This window comes from Bubalus bubalis, chromosome 2, assembly GCF_019923935.1.
Source record: "Bubalus bubalis isolate 160015118507 breed Murrah chromosome 2, NDDB_SH_1, whole genome shotgun sequence".
NCBI lineage: Eukaryota > Metazoa > Chordata > Mammalia > Artiodactyla > Bovidae > Bubalus > Bubalus bubalis.
Window position 1 is genome coordinate 73,597,911 of NC_059158.1, and position 11,324 is coordinate 73,609,234.

The following is an 11,324-nucleotide window of genomic DNA, read 5'->3' on the forward strand; positions in this document are numbered from 1 at the left end:
CCTGGGGATACCTCATACCTTGTTTATGATTTGGACAGAGTTGTATCTTTGCAGACCTTGAACATGGGTCTTAGATCAAAGTGTATAACCAATAAATATTTAGTGTGTGGATGACTGTGGGTTTAGGTTGCCCTGGGCCTTCAAACGATGGTGGGTTCTTGTGGGAATATGTTCACCTTGATTGATTGGTTGTTCATAGCAGATGAACATACTCGTACTGAGACCAAGAAGATTTCAAGAATTTGTAGGCCTGGTTTTCAACTCCCACTGGAGAAAAGACTGTAAAATGGAAACTCAGTTGAGTGGACTGAGAGGTTTAGCCTGGTCTGGTGTGGACATGTTGCTGTCATTCAGCCTCTAAGTCGTGTCTGACTCTACAACCCCATGGACTGCAGCATGCCAGGCCTCCCTGCCCCTGACAAGGTTTTATTTTAAAAACAATAACCCCAGTATTGGGAACTATAAAAAATAAAAGCAGTCATCTTTTCTCTCTGTGACTGGGAAAAGTGAGAGGAAAAGACAGCTGTTGTTTATACACCTTTTCTACTAATACGAGCAAATGCATATTTGAACTAATAATCATCCTGAATAAAGGGAAATCCTTGGGAGGAGGTAGAGAAGGCAGGCCAGCCTAAACCAAGGCAAGGAAAGATGCTTCTTCCCTAATGGGTGATCAAGTGGTTGGACTAGTTGGGAATCTAGACCTGAACCCTAGGAGTCTAGAAATGCTAGAAGCACTCTTAGGTGTTGGAAAGAACATGGCTTCATTTTAGGAGACATCCAGGAGTGGGCTGGACTAGAGATTGTACTGTGGCTGGCCAAAAAAATGTTTCTCTCTATTGGGAAGGGTAGAAGACCTACAGGTGAGCCTAGAGGTAGATTTTACAGGAACTCCATGAGAACAGGCAAGAGTCTATAGGCTTTGGAGGAGTTCCTCAAAGAACAAATTGTAAAGAGTTGTGATATGCTTCCATTAACCCAGAGCTCTCAGAAAAGTCTTGTTCTGATACTCAGCTGAAGTTCAATGATGTGTTTGTAGATGTCTAGAGGGGAGGAAGGTCAAGAATAGGGCTTCTCATCCATGCTAAGGTATGAGTGAAAGAAGAGAGAGGTGTAACTTTGCTGAAGTTTCCTTGGTGGTAGGAACACAGCGTGGGAACAGGCTGAGAACTGGAAACCCAGAAGGAGGTTCTCAGCCTTAGTGGAAGTAGAGGTGTGCAGGCAGTCTAGAGCCAGACAGTGCTGGCTGGAGGACCAGGGGGCAAGCAGGAAATTAATGAGGTGAGTTTGGAGAGTGTGTGAACTGCCATACACCTGAAGACTCATCTGAAAAACTGGCCAAGACTTGAAAGAGAGAGAGGCTGGTATTCAGAAAGTTGAAATTAAAAGACTAAAAAAAGAATCATTAGTAGCACCATTCCAGCATGTTGGGGATAGAAACACCAAGATTTAGGGGAACTAAAAAGCCTCTTGATGAAAGTGAAAGAGGAAAGTGAACAAGTTGGCTTAAAGCTCAACATTCAGAAAACTAAGATCATGGCATCAGGTCCCATCACTTCTTGGGAAATAGATGGGGAAACAGTGGAAACAGTGTCAGACTTTAGTTTTTGTGGGGCTCCAAAATCACTGCAGATGGTGATTGCAGCCATGAAATTAAAAGACACTTACTCCTTGGAAGGAAAGTTATGACCAACCTAGATAGCATATTCAAAAGCAGAGACATTACTTTGCCAACAAAGGTCCATCTAGTCAAGGCTATGGTTTTTCCAGTGGTCATGAATGGATGTGAGAGTTGGACTGTAAAGAAAGCTGAGCGCCGAAGAATGGATGCTTTTGAACTGTGGTGTTGGAGAAGACTCTTGAGAGTCCCTTGGACTGCAAGGAGATCCAACCAGTCCATTCTGAAGGAGATCAGCCCTGGGATTTCTTTGGAAGGAATGATGCTGAAGCTAAAACTCCAATACTTTGGCCACCTCATTTGAAGAGCTGACTCATTGGAAAAGACTCTAATGCTGGGAGGCATTGGGGGCAGGAGGAGAAGGGGACGACAGAGGATGAGATGACTGGGTAGCATCATCGACTCGATGGACATGAGTTTGAATGAACTCCGGGAGTTGGTGATAGACAGGGAGGCCTGGCGTGCTGCAATTCATGGGGTCGCAAAGAGTCTGACACGACTGAGCGACTGAGCTGAACTGATGCAAATTTTTCTGTATTGATACTCATCTGTAAGGACACACTAATTACTCTAATTCTGCACAACAAAGAGTAAATCTGATCTAATAAATTATTTGTGCTGAAGTACAAATGCCTTATTCAATGTCACAGGAAAGTAGAGGTATATTAAGATTTATATCCCTGTTGAAGCCTGCCATTCAAATAGGTGTGTGTTGCTCATTCTGTAGAAATATAATTGTTATGGATGAGACTCAGCTTGTTTTGGCAGTCATTGGCTAAGTAACTTTGTTGGTAAGCATGTTAGTCATCATTAGGATAAAGTACATGGTAGTGATAGATCTGGGTATGAATTTAGGGAAATACCAGCTCTTTGGAGGCTGCATAATGTAAGAAGACATGGCCAAAGGTGGTAAAGGAGGCTCTTGGCATTAAAACCAGCCCTCAGATCTACTGTGGTGCTCATTTATAATTTGTGGACCTAGATGATTCTCCAATGTATCTAGCAGCAACACACTTGGAACCTGCCACCTATTGATATTGTGGATCTTCCCCTTTTCTACCCATAACCTGCTTCCACCATATCCTGCCTTTATACCACTTCATACCTAACTCCAGCCCTGCCAAGAACAGTCCCCAGAGTGTTCTCAAATTTGTGAATCTTCTCCCAGGACCTGGAACCCTGGAAAGGGATTCTTGTTTTCTCACTCCTGGGAATGGCCCCTTTCTGTATGTTTTCATAGCCCATATATCCACAGACCCCACCACTGAGCTCTGCCTCCCACGAATAACCCCTTGAGATTTAAGTCACCCGTCATCTGAATCCAGTTGAATGCTGCTGATTTTCATATTCATTTAAGCCAGATTTCACTTCAGTTTGGAAAAATACATAGAGTGGCCAAATAATCCTGGTGTGGTGAACACCGCGTGGCTCTGAATTAATGGAAGTTGATCCTTCAGTGAGCTTGGCTCTGTTCAGTGGCTTTCATGTGAATTTACCAGGGGTTAGTGGGGTGAGAAAGAGTGAGGATAGATGGAGCCATCTCAAGCCTGCAAAGTGGGCTGAGACTCTCCTGTCAAGTGCGAGCATATGCCATTGTTCCATGCAATTCTAGGAGCTCTCACCAAATAGAGTTATGCCAGGAGAATCTGGTCTATTGAACAAGCAGACGAGTTGCACCGTAGCTTTCCTTTGATGAGTAGTTCTGGGGACACTAGGCCTCCAGTCTTCAGACAGTGGGTGGGATTTACTTCATGCCATGTGGTTGTCTGCTGTCTCACACGCTCATCACGCTGCTCTGAGGGGAGAACACTTTACTCTCATTTTGCTGGCAGGCAGATCTTGATCCCACCCACCCATTTAACTCTTCCATTTTCCCCAGGAAGCCTTGCTAAAAATTCCCATCACTGGTTTGCTGTTGGATACTGAGAGAGCCTTCCATGGAGAAAGAAATGGAGAGAAGGCCCTTAGACCAGATGAAATCCAATTTTTTGAGCTGCTTGGAATGTCTTCTTATTATACGTGATACTATTCCTGTCAAAGGGGGAAAGTATTTCATAAATCCACACAAAGCTGACTTGTGTCTATTACATACCCTTCTAACACCATGTCAAGAAATTGCCTCAAGGTTGGATAAGTTCTAGAAATACATCTTCTGGAAAAGAACATAAACACTTCTTATTTTAAATTTCCTTTTAATAGATGAAAACTTAAAAGACATTTAAGGGAAGCATAGCTACTTTAATTTATAATGTCTTTTGCTTCTGTCAGTTTAAATTAAGCCCATGATATCTAACCACAATTTCCTATATTTAATAATACATAAAGCAAAATAATTAAAAGGTATGTACACATGCTGAGAGAAACACTGTTCGGTAAAACACTGGCTTTAATTCCTGCCTCTGTTGATGAAATGTGTTGAAACCAAGCAACTAAAAGCAAATAAACACAAAGGACATTGGTAAGGACCGTTCTTCACTTTGGCTCTCTCTTCTGAGCCCCAGAAGTCCACATCCAACTAACTATCAACAGGACATTTCCACTGGTAAGTCCTTAAAGCAGGCTTCATAAACAACATTCAAAACCAAATTGATCACCAAACCTACTGTGTACCTCATTTTATGAATGAGAACACCATGAACCACGTAACCTGGGAATCATCCCTGACTTCTCTCTTGCCTTCAACACACCAGCCACACGGCCACACACAACGCGTGCGCGCGCACACACACACATACCTATCTAATCAAGCTGCACGTCCACTGCTCTCACCTCACCCAAACCTTGTCAGCCGCAGTGATTGCGTCCTCACTGCTCTCTCTGCCTTCAGTTTTGCCCCTTTGCAATTCATTCTCCACACAAATCCAGAGTGATCATTTTAAAACAGGAACTTGATCATGCCATTCCTATTTTACAATGTCAATAGCTTCTCTTAGAAAATATTTGGAATAAATCTTAAATTCTTTCCTGTTATTTACAAGTCCCGTATTTCTGGCACCAGGCCTCATTGCTTCCATCTCCTTGCCTTCTATGAGCTAGTCTTAGCATGTTACATGCACTGCTGCTGCTGCTAAGTCGCTTCAGTCGTGTCCGACTCTGTGCGACCCCAGATGTTGGGAGCACCTGTCTCCTTCTCTCTAGTCCTCACTAGACTATGAGGGACACAGTGCAGGATAATATGCATCATGCTCATTTCAAATCTGCAGAAGCTGGCACATAGCAAATACTGCATAAATACAGAAGAAAGAAACACGGGAAGGAAGGAAGTATATATAGCTGTGAATGTGTCTTCATTAGTCCTTAGGGGATGGTGTTCTGCCTGGGAACTTAGGGACAGAGATTCCTTTGACACTAATGTAACCACACTCCTTTGAGATGTTCTGCAGTTACAGAATTGAAGAGAGACTTACCCAGATCCATCCAAACCCCGCTCCCGTCCCCCTAGGTCCAGAGGCTTACATTGATAAGATGATTGCTGCTGCTGCTGCTAAGTCGCTTCAGTCATGTCCGACTCTGTGCGACCCCATAGATGGCAGCCCACCCAGGTCCCCCATCCCTGGACTTCTCTAGGCAAGAACACTGGAGTGGGTTGCCATTTCCTTCTCCAATGCATGAAAGTGAAAAGTGAAAGTGAAGTTGCTCAGTCCTGTCCAACTCTTAGCAACCCCATGGACTGCAGCCTACCAGGCTCCTCCATCCATGGGATTTTCCAGGCAAGAGAACTGGAGCGGGGTGCCATTGCCTTCTCCAGATAAGATGTTTACCCATACTAAATTATAAATTCTCTGAAGTCAAGATTCATATCTAATTCATCTTTGCATACCCATGACACCCACGACAATATTTTCCACAAGCAAGGTATTTGAAACATACTTGTTGAGTGAATTAATGAAAGAATGAGAAGCCAGATCAGGAGACCTACAAATGCATCCTCAAAAGGTCATGGCTTCGGCTTCGCTCACATAGTGTTGCCAGGGAATTGGATTGCCCACAAAGCCAGCGCCTGTGCTGGTCACCTCAGCTCTCACCAGACTGGCACTGGTGTGGTCCCAATTACTGGCGGTCACAGGGTAGGTAGCAAACTTTCTGGGCAATAGAGAAAGTCAGGTCAGTAGATATCAGAAGCCTTGACCTCTAAATTCTCAAATGATTCCTCCCTTGTGCCAAACAAGCAAAACACACAAAATACTGTTTCACTCTCTCTTTTAGGAGAGTTTCTGGGGTGACTGAGATGGTGGGTGAAAATAGATTTGGGGGCACATTGTGGAAGGCAGCTAGAGTCTATATGTTTAACTTTGCACTGCTGAGCATTTTATTTTAAGCCAGTGTATAATTAGAGAGCCTGCCATGAAAATGAGCGGTTTTGTTTATTTATTATGTAAGTATGTCTTTTATTAAAACGACTTTGTGAAAATCTAATTGCCACTCCAGTAATATAGCATAGCAGTCCCTTACATAAATACATGATTATTATGTACAGTCACTTATCTGTGAACGAGTTCTGCTACTACTTTCCTTAATTAAGGATACAAAAGGGCTCCTTCATCTTTGCATATTCCCTTGCTAGGACATTGATACTCATTATTTCCTAAGTCCAAACACTGAAACTGTGTCAAGAATGCATCCATCACTAGATGGGTACTTACAGTCAGCGGAATTTTCAACCCCGTCAGCAGTTTTAGCAATTTGCAATTTCTGTATGTCTGACATGTGTTTTTATTGGTGAAGATCACTTTCAAATACCAAGATCATGAGAATGATTCTTTGGGTAGTCTCTGCTGCAGCCTAATGTAATGACAGTAATTAACAGCCTGTGATTAGCAGCCACTCCAGAAAGTGTTTGAATGTTAATTTGCTTCAACTAATATGCAGCACTTCTGTGTAATGAGATCTAAGCTATAGGTTCATGGAGAAAGCAAATTATTTTCCAGCATTTAATCATACAAATGATTTTTAGTTAATCACTTGAACAGTAAACCTCAACGTTCTAATAAGTGACATTTGTTTTTCTGTCATTCAGTTTATTATGGTATAGGCCAGGGTAAAGATGCTCTTTTTCTTATGGTCAAATTCCCATTTGCCAGCAACATCACTCCTAAATAAGGGCTCACCATGTAGAGGAATGAAGCTGGGTTTGTGGGTGAGTACAAGACGGAGAGAGAACCGGTATCACCCCAAATTCGCCTTTCTGACTTTAAGGACGCTGCTTGGTGCCATCTTTACCTCAGTTTACACATCTGTAGAATGGAATGAATGACCGTTGGCTGTTTAACACAAATATCTTGACACCAAACATCCACCAAGAAATTGAGAACAGGGTGTTGCTCATTAACCAAGTATTAATTGGTTGAATCCCTACACAGTTATAAAGTTGAGTAGGAAAACATAAGTCACCAGAACATGAATGTATTCACTGAAGAAGTGACTTCTTTGAAAAACACGTACCCTCTCAACATTAGCCTAGAACTGCTCAAATTTTGAAGAAAAGCCATTCACAAATGACAGTTTGGCCAAGTTAGACCAGCTAAGAATCGACAACAGCCGACATTTCAAAAGACAATGATGTAAGTATCCAAGAATAAAATGAGGACTTTGGCAAGTTGGATGAAACCCTAGACTATTTTTTTTTGTAAACTAAACAATTTCGCATTTACACTGAAAAGGTCAAAATGCCATAAAGGACACTGAGTCATGTTTTCACAGTAACATCAGAAAAATTATACCAAAAAAACCCCAAAAACTAGCTATGGGTTGATTGGTCCTTTGTTTTTAGAAGTGGCACGTAGTTGCAAGCATGAGGTGGTCAAACTTAAGAGAAAACTATTTTTTATAACTTTTGTTTTATTTTTAAGCTAGAGTTTCCCATGTGCGTGTTACTCGCTCAGTAGTGTTCGACTCTTTGCAGTCCCATGAACCTGCCAGGCTCTTCTGTCCATGGATTTCTCCAGGCAAGAGTACTGGAGTGGATTGTCATTCCCATCTTCAGGGGATCTTCTCAACCCAGGGATCAAACCTGGGTCCCCTACATTGCAGGCAGATTCTTTACTATCTGAGCTACCAGGGAAGCCCCAGAGATTCTCATATTTGATAAAATACTGTGTAATTTGATTCCTCATTTTACGTAAATTTATTTCAAGTGCCCTTTTTCCATTAACAGTTATCCTTAAATACCAAGAGCTTCCTGTATTTTTTTTTTAATTCAATTTCAGGGATTATCATTATTAACAAGAGTATTTCTTTTATAAGCCCCTAAGGACCTGAATGAAATGAGATCTTGACTATATAGGTATAGGTCCTATAACATCACATGGAGATGACAGTAAGAACAAATACTAAATAGATACATGATGTCATAAATGAGAGGTGGCCTCCTGAATAGGAGTGAATGTCTGCCTGCCAATGAGGTATAATGTCAGGGCATTTGGATAGATTTTTTTTGTTCACCTCTCCAGGGGATATCCCAGCCACATACTTGACTGTTCATCCTTTGACTTACCAAAACAGAGGTTTAGTCCCTAAGGAAATTGGAATTAATGTCATATCAGTCACTTAGATCCTGACATAGATGGATTTATTGGATCCTTTCCTAGAATAAGCTTCATGACTTTATAACCTAAAATACACTGAGTGCTTTGGGAAAGAAAAAGAAAATGGGTTTATGATGAGAGAAAAGAAAACATAAAAAGGAGCCTTAAGACAAAAATTCCAGCCTTTTGCCTGTGGCGTGAGAGCAGAGTACCAACTGCGGCAGCCGGAGTCATGGTAGGACAGGCATTTAGAAAGTTTCTTCCCCTCTTTGACCGAGTATTAGTTGAAAGAAGTGCGGCTGAAACTGTAACCAAAGGAGGGATTATGCTTACAGAAAAATCACAAGGAAAAGTATTGTAAGCAACGGTGGTAGCTGTTGGATCAGGCTCTAAAGGAAAGGGTGGAGAGATTCAACCAGTTAGTGTGAAGGTTGGAGATAAAGTTCTTCTCCCAGAATATGGAGGCATCAAAGTAGTTCTAGATGACAAGGATTATTTCTTATTTAGAGATGGTAACATTCTTGGGAAATATGTCGACTGAAATAAGTCACTATTGAAATGGCATCACGTGAAGCTGCCCATTCCACTGAAGTTCTGAAATCTTTCATCATGTAAATAATTTCCATGTTTCTCTTTTATAATAAACTAATGATATCCAAGCTAATGACATCCAGTGTCTAAAATTTAGTTTCACTGTACTGGTATAAACATTTCCAAATAAAAATATATAAATCAAAAAAAAAAAAAAGACAAAAATTCCATTTTACAGTTTTGCCAAGAATTATCCATGAGCTAGATGGCATTTGCGGAGGAAATCCTGACATTTCCAAACATCTCTCCAATCACTTGCCATTGTGCTTGAAGTTTGCCATTTAAGATTCATCTCATTCTTTGACTCAGTAATTCCACTTTTATGAAATTATATTAAGGAATAATCATGGGTATGACAAAGATTTAGCTCTTCATGACAACATAGTTTATAATAACAAAACACTGAATGAAACTTGAATGCTCAAGAACTATAGTTTACACAATGGAACACACTCTGTATAGCCACTAAAATATTGTAGAGGAATGTTTAATATGTGAAAATATGCCTGTGATATTTTGTTAATTGAAAACATCCACTTACGGTACAGTAACTTCCTGTGGTCCCATCTTATGGAGAAGAAGAAATAGACACTTTGTGAAAGAGAAAAATAGACATCGCTGAATGTTTAACAGGATGAAACTAACACATCTCACAAAAGCCAAATCTGAGCTGTTTGTAAACTAAGAGAGTGAGGAAGGAACACTGGGTCCTCTCTTTAGAGCCACAGAGGTGGGCAATGTGGCTCTCCTGATACTATCAATCAATTCTGAGACTAAATATTTGCTTCACAAAATAATGGTGCATCTGCTTTCCAAAAGGTACATGCCCAAGTGCATACTACCTCTGCAAAAGAGAGTTCTTTTGGTGGCGCTATAGTAGGTAACTTAGTGCTCAAAAATTACTTTTCTGGAATCTTATATCATTTCATTTATCCATTGATTAATCCATTGACGTGTTATTAAGCATGAGTGTATATGAGATGCTCTACTAGGCCCTCCCATATTCACCTTCCTTTCCCCATCTCCACTGGTACCTCTTTCTCTCTTTTTCTCTCTCTTCCTCCTTCCCTCCCTCCTTGCTTCCTTTCTTTCGTTCTTCTTTCCTCTCTCTCTCTCTACCTGCCTTCCTTCCTTTTCTTTATTTTTGGATCATTTACCTGGAAGAACTTATGGCAGCAGGTAGCAGTGTTTAAGGTATTCTTATGGCAAGGGAAAGTGAAATGGTATGGATTCCAATGCAATTAGGATGTATTAGAATTGATCTTTAACTTAATGTTGCCTGTAAGTAAACTAAAAAGTCTTCTCATCACTATGTATAGAGAAAATTTTATAATTACGTATGACACCAACAAAAGAAGATTCCAAGGTCTAACACTAGGAGTATACTTATATATTCCAGAGCATAGAGAAAGAGAAAGTCAATATAAAAGAAATTAATGGGATAAATTTGGAAAGACTTTAAGCCAAGAAGGGAAAAACACTCTTCCTTAAAGACACTTTGTTATCCAGCAGTACCACATTGCTGACCATCCCAATTTCTGCCTCATTTGAAATTGGCCAGAATTTCCATCCAGATGGATAGCATTGCTTGCTAACAGCTCCTGTGGTCATTCTTTTCCATTGCTCACTATATAGTTGATCTTGCTGCTTAATTGTATGTTTTAATCAAAGCTTCCTCATCTGTTTTCTAAATTGTCCCTTACTTTAAGAAGAAATAATCTATTTTTTCAAACACTGATGAACTACCAAATTACTCTCAAAGTTAAATAGCAAAATAACTTATCAGATATGTATTAGATCTAATTATCCAGTCCAGCAAAGCTACCATCTCCAAATGAATGTCACTAGAGCTCTCTTTAAGAGTTGCCTTTTTAACTTCCAGACAGCTATCTGGTTCCTTCTTCCTGCTTCTCACAGTGTTTCACAGACCTGCAGTTTCCTCCACTTGAAGCAGCCCTGACACTATCATGAGAATCACCAGTGATCTTCTGTAAATGCCAGCCAAAATCTATCTGCAAGAACATCTGCTCAACAGTGCAAAACTGATGTAATTACCAACCATCATCTTTTCTCCTCCTGCTGGGGTAACTGCTCTAAAGCATGACTTTTTGCCCTAAGCTAACAAGATCCAGAAACTCCCTGTTATGTACAAAACCTGCCGCTAAAAACCCATGTAGCTTCAGCACAAATTATAACCCAGTCTCTCAATTACAAGAGTCAGCAACACCCTTGTGCCACAGGGTCTCGGAGAATCTTGCTCAAAACCCCATGAGTCCAAGACCTCACTCTCCGCCTCCTACCTGTTTTTGTCTAATACAAACAGCCTTATAAAGGATGTGATAGGGAAAGAGAGGATACATCTACAGTTCCAGTCACATTGTTTTAAAAGTAAAACTACTGACAAGAATAATTAAATGTCAAATATCTGAATTGGAATTTAGACAAAAAGAATTTTTTAAAAATCTTTATTGAGCATCTACTATTTTCCAAGTTCTGTCTGGAATACTTTGTATATCATTTAATTGAGGTTT

General features: G+C 40.6%; 1 pseudogene; it reads left to right on the plus strand.

Moving 5' to 3' along the window:
- The first annotated feature begins 8,389 nt into the window (after positions 1-8,389).
- On the plus strand, positions 8,390-8,866 carry LOC102412018 (annotated as a pseudogene).
- The last annotated feature ends 2,458 nt before the right edge of the window (positions 8,867-11,324 follow it).